Below are 16,288 nucleotides of genomic sequence, written 5' to 3' on the forward strand. Positions count from 1 at the left end.
GCCAGCCTTTGAGTCTTTAGCCAAACTATGAGCTATCAATATGAAGGTATCCTGTTATATAGGTATTAAAGCACCTCAACAGATGGATTCTAGAGTATGTCACAGAACTGACATGAAACAGCTGAGGAAAAGCATCCCTGGATTTGAATGTAAACAAATTCTTGGATGTGCAGAACTTGTTTTGGAAGATAACCTTTGTCAATTTTTGTTAACACCATCACATAGAGTGATGCAAATCCTTCACACATTTCTATAGAAATATTTCCTGCTTTTTAAATTCCAACAATACCATCTACCAACAAATGTTCTGGTCAAATTTGGCCTTTCTTTCAGATAAGCTTCTGCCATGTCAACAAAATCCTTAGGTGGTTTAAAACCATAACCTGGCATGTCCACCAAAGTAAAATATTTTCCAACTTTGAAAAAGTTGATTTTCTTTGTGTGTCCTGGTTTTTTTTTTGAAACTCTGACTTTAACCTCAGGGGCCAGGAAAAACAGAGCCTTTATTAGGGATGATCCAATGTTGCTTCTTGCTATAAGGGGCAGAAGAGGTAGAAGTGTGGTCAAGGCACTCAGCACTACTGAATAAGTGGATCAGGTGGCAGAAAGGGGAAGGAGAAGGCGGGGAGGCAGAAGGTGGCCTGGGCTCTCCTGATGTCCTTGGGATCAAATGTCATCACGTGCAGCTTGGTGCTCACCCCAGCACTCCAACTCCTGCAGAGGGAATACTAGCCCCTTCTGCTGCCTCCCTGGTGGGAGGAAGTGGCAACTCCCCCAGCTCCCATTTTTTTTTTATTTGTAAATGCATTTGCTCAGTTTTAACTATCATATATGTTGGGTTTGAAGCATGGCTTTTTTCTTTTTCCTCTCTGGAGATGATTTGCCTATTCTTTCAACTGGTTTTCATTTTGTATACTTAGAAGTTCTGAGCAGTTTTCTTTTATGATTACATCATGCATTATGGAGTTCACATTTTTTGAGTCATGTTCTTCCGAGGCATATAATCCTCAAATCTCTTAAACTTTCTATTTTTGAGATCACTGTGTTTTACTCTATACAGATCACATGTTCTTTAAATGCTCTTGCTTTTGTTTCTTTTCCTTTACAGACTGTCTTTCACTTCAGTATATTTGTATTACCAATCAGTTGTTCTCTTTTTAACTTCTTTGGGGAGATTTGCCACGGAAAATTAAAGTTGGTTTTTTTTCCCTATTCTGTTAATTATTTGTGATATGTAGAGTACAGATTCTTCCAAATGTTCCCCTTTAACTTCCTTCTTCATTCTGATTTTTCTTTTAAACCATATAAAAACAAATTTTTGTAGCTTCACGCGTTCTTCAGAATTCACAGAGTTCTGGGTTTCATCAGGTGTTGTCTTATTTTCCTGGAGTCAGGAAAACCTGAGTTCAAATCCAACTTTGAAATCTAGTCATGAAATACTTATTTAGAGATGTTTGCAGCTATTTGGATGTCATGCTAGCCAACTTCTCTACTCTCTTTCAAAATTAATTTCTTCAGAAATATTTGGTAGTTTTAATCTTATTTCCTTATATCACCCTATTGCTCACTATGGGGATTACTGGTAAGTTGCTACAATGCCCATATCCTAAAATACAATCTAGTGAAAATAGCCTACACTCAATGGAATAGTTTATACATAGTGAGAGATGATGATGTGGTGCATAGAGTGTTGGACTCATCAGAGACTTGTTCTCTCCAAGCTAAACATTCACATTAAACAAAAGCAGTGACCCCCAAGCCAAGAAGACTCTGGGAAGTCTTAATGTCAACAGATAGAGGACTTCTCCAAGGATGAAAGGTTCATTGGTAACTTGGAGGGAAAGCTGAGCCAAAACAGAGTGAAACAGAAAAGGAGTGGGCAGCTTTCAGAATTTGGATTTATAATATCACGTTTACTTGTTTGGGCTAGAACAGTCTCAAAAAGTAAGAATGGAGTGATGAAAATGATGGGGTAATTCAAAAGCTGCTAACCAACAACTACAAAAAAATGAGAACTTCACAGTTTATCAGCAGGAGAGTTTGTCTCTAAGAAGGCAGCATTTAGCTACATCAAAAGTAAAGTACAAGCAAAACTTAGAGGTACAGGATCCTTGGCTCAGTAAGAAAGCAGATGACATTCAGTTTTATGCTGATAGTAACAATCCATAGTGCTTTCTTTTCAAAATATTTTCATTTATTTATTTAATTTTAGTTTGCAACATCCAGTTCCACAAGCTTTTGGTAGTATGAGTATGAGTATGTAATTGGATATAGGTTTTACAAATACCTTCACATTAAACATTAGTCAACTTGTAAAAAAGGATCGAAGTCAATGGAATGAACAATGAGAAAGAAGAAACAAAACAAAACAAAGAGAGCAAGTAGTTTGCTTCAATCTGCATTCAGACTCTATAATTCTTTCTCTGAATGTGGATAGCCCTTTCCATCATGTGTCTTTTGGTGTTGTTTTATAGCCTTGCATTGCTCAGAGGAACCCTGTCTATCAAAGTTAGTCATCACAGATACGATGTGCCTGTAAATGTGTACAATGTTCTCCTTGTTCTGCTCCCCTCACTCAGAATCAGTTTATATGTCTCTCCAGGTTATTATAAAGTCTGTCTGTTCCTCATTTCTTATAGAACAATAGTATTTCATTACATTCGTATACCACAACTCATTTAGCCATTTTTCAATTGATAGGCATCCCATTGATTTTCAATTCTTTGCCACCACAAAAAGAGCTGCTATAAATATTTATGTATACATCGGTTCTTTGCCCACTTGTATGATGTCTTTGGGATACAGCCTTAGAAATAGTATTGCTGGGTCAAAGGGTATGCATTTTTTTCTTCTTTTTGGAGGGTGCAAGGCAAGGCAGTTGGGATTAAGTGACTTGCCCAAGGTAACACTGCTAGTAAGTGTGGCAAGTGTCTGAGGCTGGATTTGAACTCAGGTTCTCCCGACTCCAGGGCCAGTGCTCTATTCACTGAGCCACCTAGATGCACATTTTTATAGCCCTTTTGACATAGTTTCAAATTGCTCTCCAGAATGGTTGTATCAGTTCACAGCTCCTCCAATAATGAATTAGTATTTCAATTTTACCACATCTTCTCCAGGATTTATCATTTTCCTGTTTTGTCATCTTAGCCAATCTGACAGGTGAGACGTGGTACCTCAGAGTTCTTTTGATTTGCAATTCTCTAATCAATAGTGATTTAGAGCTTTTTCATATGATTATAGATATCTTTAATTTCTTTCTCTGAAAACTGCTTGTTCATATCCTCTGATCATTTATCAATTGGGGAATGACTTTTATTCTTATACATTTGACTCAGTTCTCTGTATATTTTAGAAATGATACCTTTAACATAGACACTGGTTGTAAAAATTCTTTCCCAGTTTTCAACTACTCTCAATCTTGGTTACATTGACTTTTTTGTATAAAAAATTTCCAGTTTAATGTAATCAAATATATCCATTTTGCATTTCATAATGCTCTCTATCTCGTTTGGTCATAAGTTCCTCCCTTCTCCATAAATCTGACAGGTCAACTATTCCTTGCTCTTCAAGACTGCTTACAGTATCAGCCTTTATATCTAGATTGTGAGGCCATTTAGACTTTATTTTGACATACAGTGTAAGCTATTGGTCTGTGCCCAATTTTTGCCATATTATTTTCCAATTTTCCCAGCAGTTATTTAATTTTTTTTTTTGGTCAAACAGTGAGTTCTTATTCAAGAAGCTGAAGTCTTTGGGTTTATCAAACACTAGATTACTATAGTTATTGACTAACATGTCTTTTATACCTAATCTATTCCACTGATCTACTGCTTTATTTCTCAGCCAGTACCAAGTAGTTTTGATGACTGCTGCTTTATAATACAGTTTAAAATCTGGTATAACTAGTCTACCTTCCCTAGCATTTCTTTTCATTAATGTCCTTCATATTCTGGACGTTTTGTACTTCCAGATGAATTTTGTTACTACTTTTTCTATCTCTATAAAATAATTTTTGGCAGTTTGGTGTGGCACTAAGTAGGTAAATTAATTTAGGTAAAATTATCATTTTTATTTTATTAGCTTGACCTAAGCACAAGCATCTGATGTTTTTTCCAGTTATTGAGATCTTACTTTATTTGTGTGAAAAGGGTTTTGTAATTGTGTTCATATAGTTCCTGGGTTCCTTTTGGAAGATAAGACTCCCAAATATTTTATAATGTCTACAGTAACTTTAAATGAAATTTCTCTATTTCCTGCTGTTGGACTTCATTAGAAATATAGAGGAATACTGAGGATTTATGTGGATTTTTCTTTATCTCCTGCAACTTAGCTAAGTTTATTTACTATCTCAAGTAGTTTTTTTACTTGATTCTCTAGGATTCTCTAAGTATATCATAATATCATCTGCAAAGAGTGACAGCCTAGTCTCTTCTTTGCCTAATCTAATTCCTGAGATATTTTTCTTCTTTCATAACTATAGCTAACATTTGTAGTACCTAACTGAATAAGTGGGGTGATATTGGACATCCTTGTTTCACCCCTGATCTTATTGGAAATGCTTATCTCCATTATATATAATACTTACTGATGGTTTTACATAGATGCTACTTATTATTTTAAGGAAGACTCCATTTATTGTTATGCTTTCAAATGTTTTTAATAGGAATGGGTGTTGTAGTTTGTCAAAAGTTTTTTTTTTCTGCATCTATTGAGATAATCATATGGTTTCTACTAGTTTTGTTGCTGATACGATTGATTACCCTGATAATTTTTCTAATACTGAACCAATTTTGCTTTCCTGGAATAAAGTCTACCTGCTCAAAGTGTATTATTCACATGATAAGTTGCTGTAATCTTTTTACTAATACTTTATTTAAAATTTTTACATCTATATTTATGAGGGAAATTTGTCTATAGTTTCCTTTATCTGTTTTTGTTCCTCCTGATTTAGGTATCAGTACCATATTTGTATCATAAAAAGAATTTGGTAGGACTCTGTCTTTACCAATTTTCCCAAGTAGTCTATAAAGTATTGCAATTAATTGCTCTTTAAATTTTTGATAGAATTCACTTGTAAATCCATCTGATACTGGAGGTTTTTTACTAGGTTGTTCACTGATGGTTTATTCAATTTATTTTTTCTGAAATAGGCTTATTTAAGTATTTTACTTCTTCCAGTTAGTCTGGGCAACTTATATTCTTGTAAATATTCATCCATCTCACTAAGAATGTCAAATTTATGGGCATACAATTGGGCAAAGTAATTCCGAATTATTATTTTTTCTGTTCATTTGAGGTAAATTCTCCCTTTTCATTTTTGATACTGGTTATTTGATTTTCTCCTTTTTTTTGGAATCAAATTGACTAAAGGTTGATCAATTTTATAAAAAAATTTATAAAACCAGCTTTTAGTTTTATCAGTTCAATATTTTTTTTATTTCAATTTTATTAATATCTCCTTTGGTTTTCATTTTTTTTTCTATTTTAGTATATATTTAGGGGTTTTCAATTTGTTATTTTGCCAGCTTTTTCAGTTTTATGCCCCATTAATTTATCTCCCTTTTTCTCTATTTTATTAATGTAAGCATTCAGAGATATAAAATGTCACCTAAGAACTGCTTTTGCTGCATCTCATAAATTTGGTATGTTGTCTCATTATTGTCATTCTCTTGAATGAAGTTACTCATGGTTTCTGTGATTTGTTGTTTAACCCATTCATTCTTTAGGATTAGATTATTTAGTTTCCGATTAATTTTTAGTCTATCTTTCCATGACCCTTTATTACATATAATTTTATTGCATCATTATCTGAAAAGGATTCATTTGATATTTCTACCTTTCTGCACTGGATTGTGAGGGTTTCTATGCCCTAGGTCATGGTCAGTTTTTATGTATGTGACATGTACTGCTGAGATGAAGGTATATTCCTTTTTATCCCCAATTTTCTTCAGAGGTCTATCATATCTACCTTCTCTAAAATTCTATTCACCTCTTTAATTTCTTCCTTACTTATTTTGAGGTTAGATTTATAAAATTCAGAGGGGGAGATTGAGGTCCCCCACTAGTATAGTGTTGGTATCTATTTCTTCCATGAACTCCCTTAACTTCTCCTCTAAGAATTCGGATGCTATACCATTTGGTGCATATATGTTTAATAAAGATATTGCTTCATTGTCAGCTGTGCTAAAAGGCACAGTAGAATTTAGTTTCCTTCCTTATCTCTTTTAATTAGATCTATTTTTACTTTTGTTTTGTTTGAGATTAGGATTATTACCCCTGCTTTTTTTTTTTTTACTTTAGTTGAAGCATAATATAATCTACTCCAGCCTTTTAACTTTACTCTGTGTTGATCTCTCTGTTTCAAATATGTTTTTTATAAACAGCATATTTTTGGATATGGTTTTTAATCTATTCTGGTATCTGTCTCCATTTCTTGGGAGACTTCATCCCATTCACATTCACAGTTATGATTATGCTTTCATTTCTCCCTCCTCCCTTCACCTCCGTAAGAGTTTTCCTTTTGGCTGTTTCCTCCCTCAACATTCCCTCTATATCATCCCCCCTCCCTTTTTTACCTTCCCTTTTACTACTTCTTCCCTCCTTTCTAACCACCCCCTTTTTCTTTCCCCTTTCCCTTCCTACTGCCTGTAGGTCATGTTAGATTTTTATACTTAAAAAAGTGTGTTATTCTCTCCTTGAACCAAATCCAATGAGAGTAAATCTCAAACAATGCTCCTCCCCCTCCCTTCTTTCCATCTACTAAAATAAATTTTTGTATCTCTTCATGTTAAATTCCTATATCTAACTGAGTACATTATTCCCTCCTTGATACTAAAACCAATGAGAGTAAAGCTCATACCATGTTCATCTCCTTCCCTTCTTTCCCTCTACTATAATATGTTTTTATGCCTCTTCATGTGGCATAATTTACCCTTTTCTGCCTCCTCCTTTCCTCTTCACTCATTACAATTCCTTTGTACTCTTTAATATGGCCTTTTATCATCACATTAGTTATTTTATACCCATATCCTCTATCTATGTATATCTCTGTTATATGTCATGATAGTTCTCAATATTGACAAGTATTATCCTCCCATATAGGGATGTAAATGGTTTGCTATGATTGAATAACAAGTTTAGTTTGTGTGTGTGTGTGTGTGTGTGCTTGCATGTCTATGTGTGTGTGTGTGTGTGTGTGTGTGTGTGTGTGTGTGTTTTACCTGTTTATGTCTCTCTTGAGTCTTGTATTTGGAAATCAGATTTTCCCTTTGGCACTGGTCTTTTCATCAGGAATATCTGGAAGTTCCTTATTTCATTGAATAACCACCTCCTTGCCTAAAAGATTATGCTCAATTTTGCTGGGTAGTTGATCCTTGGTCGATAACTATTTTACCCTTCAGTTCTAGGAACGCGGGGCAGTTTTTCTTGATGATTTCTTGGAAGATGTTGTCCGTGCTCTTTTTTTCATCATGGCTTTCCAATAGACCAAGAATTCTTAGATTGTCTCTCCTGTATCTGTTTTCCCGGTCAGTTATTTTTCCAATGAGATATTTCACATTTTCTTCTATTTTTTTTCATTCCTTAGATTGTGTTTGACTGATTCTTGATGCCTCATAGAGATATTAGCTTCAATTTGTCTAATTCTAATTTTCAGTGAATTGTTTTCATCAGTTAGTTTTGGAACCCCCTTTTCTGTTTGTGCAATTTTTACTTTTATCTTCTCCAGGTAGATTTTGTACCTACTTTCCCATTTGACAAATTTTACTTTTTATGGAGTTTTCTTCAGTGGATTTTTTTTTCCATTTTGCCAAATGTATTTTTAGAACAGTTGGCCGACATCTTCTACCTCTCTTATTTGGCTTTTAAATTCCTTCTTGAGCTCTTCCAAGAAGGCTTTTTGGGGCTTGAGAGCAGCTCATATTCCCTTTTGTGGTTTTGGATGTGGGTAAAAGGGCCAGTGCTGTCCTCTCCTAAATTTTGTTGCTATTCACTGTAATAGGATTCTATAGTCTTTGTTTTTCAAATTTTGTGATTGCCTATTTCCTGACTTTTTTAGTGAATCTCTGCTTCTAGAGTAGAGAGGGCTCTGATCCATGTGTTATGGGAATGGGAATTTAAGATCTTCCCTGCCCCTAGGCCCTTTGATAGGCTTAAGTGCACCTGGAGCCTGTGGCAGGAAGCTTGGTTTTCTGGAATGCTTTCTGATTGGGCACTGGGTCAAGAGGGTTGTTACATTCTCTGAGCCAGGAGAAGGCTATATAAACACCGATGTGAGGCTTTGCTTTGGGGCTCACTTTGAAAAGTGTTGTGTGACTTGACCAGACAAGACTCTGGGCAGCCATCAAGTTCCTACCCCCTCGCCCCCGGCTTTAAAAACCCAGATGTTGATGTTTCCCTCCATGGTAACTGACTAAGTATGGAGGTAATGGTCAGACAGTTGGAGGCCTGTGTGCTTGAAATGTTTTTCTGTCTTCTTGTTACCTCTGTAGACTCTGAAGTTCAGGGTGATGACCTTTTTTCCCCTGAACAAGGTAAATGATATGTTTGATTGATTAAAGCAAGGTTGTGAACCCATTTTGAATTGCTTTCCTTTAGAAAAGCAGATGTAAGAACCTGTGTTGGCAGCCACCCTGGGGACACTGGGGTGCTTGCTGTTATACCATGCTTCTTTTGCTGGGAGCTAGGGGCCTGATTCCTAGCTTTGTGTACTATAGCCTCTGTTTCTGACTGGTGAGTGCTGAGACCAAGACTGGGAAACTTTCTTTGTTTCCCCAGAGTTACACTGAAGCTCACTGTGCAAGGTGTGGGGAAGAGATGGTCTGACCATTTTAGGTTTCTGCTCTGCACCCCTGGGTTAGAGCTCAGGCATGCTCAGCCACCAGTGTCTGGGGCTATATAGCGCTGGTGTCTGCCAATTCCCCTGGTTGTGCAAAGGCACACTTGAGGTTCTGGAGTCAGCCCTTGCTTGCTCTACCCCGGGGTTCAGAATCTCCCACTGATCGAATGAGATGGGGCTTGTTGGGATGCCTCCTGCACTTTAGCCTCAGCACAGCCACAGCCACAGCCTTCCTCCAGGTTTCCCAAGCCTCCAGCTAGTTCCACTATTTCAGGATTTTACCCTGGGGAAATATTCTCTCAGTCTTTCAAGGTCAAAAAAGGAAGGGAGGGATGTGAGAACCTACAGTTTACTCTGACATCTGGGTTCCTAGAAGTTCAGGTAGGTGATTTTCAAACATCCAGACTATGGGCTGACAGCCCCATGAGTAGCTGCTGCCACTGCCACAGGTCTTCCACTTGTCTCTTGCCCAGCACCAACAGCTCCCCATCCTGCCATGATAGGTCTGGGAATCCCCCCCTGCGTGGGTGAGTCAGTTTGCCATTTCTTGCTCCCACTCTTCTATGCTCAGGTCAGTGTTGGTGCAGTTCTCTGTGCTCTGTGCTTCTCCCACACAGTGTAACAAATCCTACCAGTTGATTTTCTACACTGGAGATCTGCCACACTCCATCTTCCAATGGATTCTGCCTCTCTAAAATCCATTCAGATTCACTTTTTAGAGGTAACTGAATGAATTCATAGGCGATCTCCGGTGAAATCCTGCTTTCATTCTTGGACATCTTGGCTCCTCCCCTCAGATTGCTTTTATGACACCTTGAAGGCTTTTTATAGTCCAAAGACCTATGGTGCATCTAAACTACTCAGTGATGATGGAGCCACATTGATGAATAACAAGGACATGATCCTGGAGAGATGGGCTGAACACTTCTATAATGTTCTCAACAGACTTTACTTTACTATCTGTGTGAACCATGGGGCAAGTCACGTAACTGTGTTTGCATCAGTTTTATCATGAGCTGGAGAAGGAAACTGCAAACCGCTCTAGGATTTTTGTCAAGAAAAATTCAAATGGAGCTACAAAGAGCTGGGCACAACTGAAACAACTGAACAACAAGGAAATGTAGGCTCTGTAAAATCAAAGTGAGATGTCTGAACCACATCTATGGGTTCAGATATCTACAAACACTAATAGAAATGTGATAATATAAAGGAATTTCTTTTTTTTCTGGAGAAATGGTGCTATATTAAAATATAGAAGATAAGAACTGGAACAGATTTTGGGGGGGATATGTGTGGAAGTAATAAAGAGTTCAAATTTGGACAATAAATAGAATATTAATTTTATATTGAAAGCCTCATCATCATAGTAAGTGGAATGTCTAAATGTCCTTCTTGCAAAGAGAACATTATTTCATTAAAATTCCAGTGTGTGATTTCAGGAAAAATAGCACAGGTCACTTAATAATGAAACTCTGACGCCAAAGCTTCTTTTCATTAAAAGTCTAACAAAGTCTCATGATTGGAGATTTTCAAAATATATTTCCTTTTTTCACATTGCTCAGTTTAAAAAGAATAGTTGTTAATTATAGTGTTATGTTAAAAAGCTCAAACACATTATGTTGGCAAAGGTTGGAGAAAATTCAATGAAATCATTTCAGCCTAAATCACCATCAAGGGAACAGAACTGAGTGTGTGTCAGTATTTTCAGCATTGGAACCCAGTGGGACATAACACTTGCTGTGTGTGTGGAGAAAACAGCAGGACTTTTCACTAGAAATGAGACAGAGGGAAAACTTGTGATCACAAAACAGAAAAGCATATTGCTGATAAGACATAAGTGTTAGAGGGTTTCCACAACCTCAAGCTGTGCCTTTCCCAACAAAAATCTCATATTAATTTACACAAGGCAATTTTTAGTTGCACAGCTAGAAGGAACTGTGAAAAAGGAAATTAGTTGTTCTTTTACTAGAGACAATTCATTGCAAACTTCTGAAAAAACATTTCTCTTTCAGACTCTGTGTCAAAACAGCTGACTGTGATTCTCTTATGCAACAGATTTTTTTTTTTCACCACATAAGGTAAAGTCAGAGGAATTAAAGTTTTAAATAAAACATTTGGGTGTATGCCAGGGGATGTCCTATGTGTGATATGATACACTTAAATTAATTTCACCAATCAAGAGTAATGTAGCCTCCTGAAAGTCACTTAATATAGTGTTTCCTTAACTGCTAAACAGTAATAATGATATAATGATACTTGTACTATCTGATTTGTCCATAGGCTATTATAAAGCTAAAATGAGATTAAAAATATAAAGTAATATAGAAGCTGTATAAAGTTATGGAAATGTAAATTATTCTCATGATAATACATAAGTAGGGCTGTAAGGGACTTTATATATAATCTAGTTCTGCTAGATTATATATAAGCTGTTTCTCTGTTTCTTTCTAGATAAATAGATATAGATAGATAAATAGGTGGGTAGATAGATGAAATATTCAGAATGTTCCAAAAGTCAGTGCAGTTTCAAATTTACTAAAGTTCAAAGGTTTTCTAAGAACATATTTTAAGAAATTAATGGCTACACACTAACTGAATATAGGCATATAGGCTTTCAGAATTACCAAATGATTCATAAATTCCTCTTTTTGGCTTTTTAAAACTATTCAGAACCCGTATTAAAGTGCATCAAAACTTTTGAAGCACAAGGTGTGTGTGTCTGTATACATATATAAGCACACATTTTTGTATATATTTTAGATAATTCTCCATTTCCCATTAGCAGCTTAGCTTCGTTTCAGCTCCACAGAATGTCATACCTCCTCCAGGATAAAATGATCACCTGGAATCTCATCACAATGCATACTGACCCAGTTTTTGATATTCAACACCTCCTTAGCTCCCCTCAGTCACTACTCCCCTGAGTTTGAGGGGCTGGAGGGTAGAGCTCCTTGCAAACCTTCCTTTATAGAGGGCTCTGAACTTTGAGAAATTTCTAGGTATTTGTCTCCTTTCCATCCGCAAGTCAGCTTGTTTTTGACTCCTTGGAACTCCATGGCCCTGCACTGGTACCTCTTCCTCTCTACTTTTTCAACTTTCTTTTGTGTGTTGTTTTTCCCTCCAAAATTGTAAGTGCCTTGAGGAATGTCATTTTCTCATTTTATTTATTCATTTATTTATTTTGCTTTTTAGAGGGCAATTGGGGTTAAGTGACTTGCCGAAGGTCACACAACTAGTAAATGTTAAGTGTCTGAGGTCGAATTTGAACTCAGGTCCTCCTGACTCCAGGGCTGGTGCCCTATTCACTGCGCCTCTTTTTCTCATTTATATCCTCGACACTTTGCCACATTGTCTGGCACAAAGCAGATGCTTAATAAATGTTTATTGAATTGAATTGACATGCACACACACATCACTACTATATACTAGGCTCCAGAAAATTCTCTATCAGTATAGTAGGCAGATTAGTACACTGGGCAATAGTTTGATATAGTATCACACAACTTGGATTCAAATCCCAGTTTACAACTTGTGTGACCTTGGGCAAATCACTGAAATTTTCTGGGCTTCTGATACTTAGCCCTAAAACAAGAAGACTGTACTTGATGGCCTCTAAAGTCACTTCTATATCTAAAACTATAATCCTAAATTATGGAATAATTACCAGTTGACACAAAGGGTCTTTCTTTATATGGCTGCTCACCTCTCCTGTTTTTAATGTGATACCTTAGCTGCAGTTGCATTAGTACTTTGAAATTCTGGCCAGAAAATTTCCTCTACTAATGCAAGGTGTAACAGGTACTGCAAACTATAGTTTTAAAGGAGTCACTAAACAACAAAATCTTGTCTGTATAAAAAAATAACAATAACAACTGCTGTAATACCTAGCATTTAAGACAAATCAAATGGCTTGGTGGGCAGCTAGGTGACTCAATGGACAGTGTTGGGCCTGGTTTCAGGAAGATTCATCTTCCTTATCAGTTTCCTTACCTGTCAAATGAGCTGAAGAAGGAAATGTCAAATTGCTCCAATATTTTTTCCAAGAAAACCCCTAAAAGGGTCAATAAGAGTCAGAAACACTATGAAAAATGACTGAACAACTAAAAAACAGTTTGGGAGGAAAAAAAGTGATGGATTTAAAATCAACAGAGACCTGAATTCAACCTCTGATATTTAAACTCTATATGACGTAAGTGACATAACCTTTCTGAGACTCAGTTTCCTCACATGCAAAATGGGGGTAATTAATACTGCAGAACCTACCTCATGGGGATCTTGTAAACATCAGATGAAATTACAGGTGTAGAGAACATGAATCTTAAAAGTAAGGTATTATTAAGATGATTACACGGTAAGCAGTATTATCATGATTTAATTCCAGGTCCTATAATAATATTAGAATCTGTCATATTAGGAAACTGTGAATTTCATTGTTTCATTTTCATAGAAGGGAATATCATTTCTACATCATTTTTTTTGCCTTTTGTTAGCAGTCTTTCCTATACTGATTTTAAATACTCTAGGGAGTCAGTATCCAGAGAACCAGCAAAGGTTTCCTCTGGAGGACAAGTGGAAACAAATACAGCCTTCAAAGGCTCCTGCTGGGACTCCACCATTGAAAAAACACTTGAACGGTAGGACTACCTCTCTCTTCAGTGGGACTGAGGGGAAAATAAGTTTTCTCCCTACATCATAAATTGCCAATGTAACTAGAATGGTAGCTATGTCAACACAAATTTTATGTAGGCCTACATTTACCTTGGAGGAAAGAAACAAGGTAAAGTAAACAATAAGGTAGCTTTTTTGCAGGTTATATTTATGACTCATGAATGCCATGTTAGAATATCTGTGTGTTTCTGCGTGCATGCTCGTGCGTGTGCACACACACACACAAAATTCAGATGTGACTTCAATAATGAAGATAGAATGGACAAACCAAATCAATATATTGTCAGGAAGAAGGGCTTCTATAAAGAGGGGGAGAGGTATAGATCAATCAGTCACACATCGAAAATAGTACCAATAACACATTGAAAAAAACTTTTTACAGAAGAATACAAAAGAATATACAGAAGTTGGCACACACAAAAAGCAGTTTATTACTACTTTGTTAAATCTAACATGCATAAATAATGTAAATCTTTATAAGAGGGGATTTGTACTTGGAAGGATCAAGAATGGTTTCATATGAGGATTCCTCAGGGAAGATGAGGAAGGAGTGTATTTTAGACATGCGTCTCTCTGAAGGCACAGAGATTAGTATGGAATGCTGTTTATGAGAAATGTCAGACATTAAGAGAAGGGAATAATCATTTATGTAGTACTTACTATGTGTCAGACATTGTGCTAAGTGCTTTACAAATATTCTATCATCTGATCCTCACAACAGCCCTATGAGGTAGGTAATATGATTACCCTCATTTTACAATTGAGTAAACTGAGGAAGACAGATTAAGTTGCCCAATGTCACACAACTAGTGAGTGTCTGAGGTTGAACTTGATTTTAGACACAGCACCCTATCTACTCTGCCACCTGTTGCCTGTGAATAATATATATATATGTACATATATATGCATATATATACATATATACGTACACACACACACAAACACACACACACACACACACACACACACACACATATATATTGCTTTTTGGAGGGGGAAAATTGGGGTTAAGTGACTTGCCCAAAATCACACAGCTAGTTTTTTTTGTGTGTGTTAAGTGTCTGAGGCCAGATGTGAACTCAGGTCCTCCTGACTCCAGGGCTGGTGCTCTATTCACTGTGCCACCTAGCCACCCCAGTAAAATAACTTATTAATGAAAGATATACTCAGAAAAGGAGGTGAGCCTGTCAAGCAGCAAGATTGATGGCTCTGCTACTCGTACATATGTTAGCTAATATCTTTATAACTTCTTTAAGTTTTTTTTTTAAGTTTCAAGATATATTGTCTTATTTCATCACATTTTATTTGACCATTAATTCCAAAGAGATGTAGAAGCAAGCGCCTAGCACACTGTGCTGAATGAAACATCAGCTGTGAATCTGACAAGAATACACTGTATGAGAAGGCTTAGTTCAGTACCGCTAGCAGCTGTATCAACATCAATGAAATCACGGATCTTTTAACATATTGAACAACTGAAGGAGAACTATAAGCTCAGTTGCAAAGACAGCTCGGGGTAACTTCTAGAAAATGTTACTTTCTTGTATTCAGAATTATTCAGGCCTGGTACAAGTCTGCCTGCTAACTAAAGCATGTCTCACAAATTTCCACAACAGTTCCACAGAACCTGACTGAGGTTCTATCGTTAATTAGTTAAAGAAAGGTGAGGTACTAGTGACTGCTGGCTAACAGTTGAGGGTGTGTGGGGGAGAGGGAAGGCAGCTAAGCAACTGGAATAAAGGCTTGGGCAGATGAGGAGATGTACCCAGGCTCACTATAGGAGAATAAGGAGAAAAAAGCCATCTATAGCAACCTCTCTATTTATCAATATGACATTTGTAGGTCATAAGACTGATTCTGAAAAAAAAGGGAAAATAGTCTGTTTCCTTTAGCTCATTACTCCCCTCCAAGGTAATTGTGGTTCTACATAAAATTTGTATTGACACAGCTGCCATAGAAAGAAATTCCACAGATTAGCAAAGCGTCCAAGATCAACTCTTAGCATGGACAAAAACAAAACAAATAAACACACAAATAAAACCAGAAAATAAACATTTGAGAAGATAGAGGTCCTATATTCACAAGTTAATTTTGAAATATATTCATGTGGTTGTAACTCCTTATTGATGTTTTTTTTTTTTTTGTGGGGGAGAAGGGAGGGATGAGTGAGAGAGATGAGGAGTTGTAGAGGACACTTCTTTCATTTAGGTTTTCAGCAAGATTTTTTTATAGAGACAAGTTGAGCTAGGTGGTAGAATGGTTAGAGTGCCACGCCTGGGGTCAGAAGACTTGAGTTCAAATTCCTCCTCAGATGCTTACTAGCTGTGTGACTCTCAGCAAGGCATTTAACCCTATTTGCCTTAGTTTTCTCATCTGTAAAATGAACTGGAGAAAGAAATGGTAAAGCATTCTTGTATTTTTCCCAATAGGAAACAACTGAAGAACAAGAACAATAAAATGGGCTTGACTTATCAATTTTAGTAAACATCAGAAAGTCACATTCTATATTTTAAATAAATCTTATTCTTATTTTTTATAAATTTTGTTCTTTTCAATCTCAGTGTTGGTCCTATTGGAAGACAAGACTACCATGGAACACCTTAATGCTTATACTTTCTACTAATATGTAGTCTAATCCTTCACAAACAATTAACTCAGTTTTAAACTTTACCTTCTAAGTACCCATTAGCTGACATAATTCCAGGAGGTATGAATGCCAAGATTACAATGGTTCTGGCAAACTTTCATACATAGGAAATTGAAACTAGAAAAATAGCTTCTCTA

At 36.4% G+C, this 16,288-nt stretch overlaps 1 pseudogene; it reads right to left on the reverse strand.

Moving 5' to 3' along the window:
• Nucleotides 1-25: 25 nt before the first annotated feature.
• LOC138142458 (GTP-binding protein 8 pseudogene) lies at nt 26-9,615 on the reverse strand (annotated as a pseudogene).
• Between the last annotated feature and the right edge of the window lie 6,673 nt (nt 9,616-16,288).

The sequence above is a fragment of the Petaurus breviceps genome, unplaced genomic scaffold (genome assembly GCF_028583685.1).
Source record: "Petaurus breviceps papuanus isolate PSGF00001 unplaced genomic scaffold, PetGlider_PUasm1.0 90579, whole genome shotgun sequence".
Classification (NCBI taxonomy): Eukaryota; Metazoa; Chordata; class Mammalia; order Diprotodontia; family Petauridae; genus Petaurus; species Petaurus breviceps.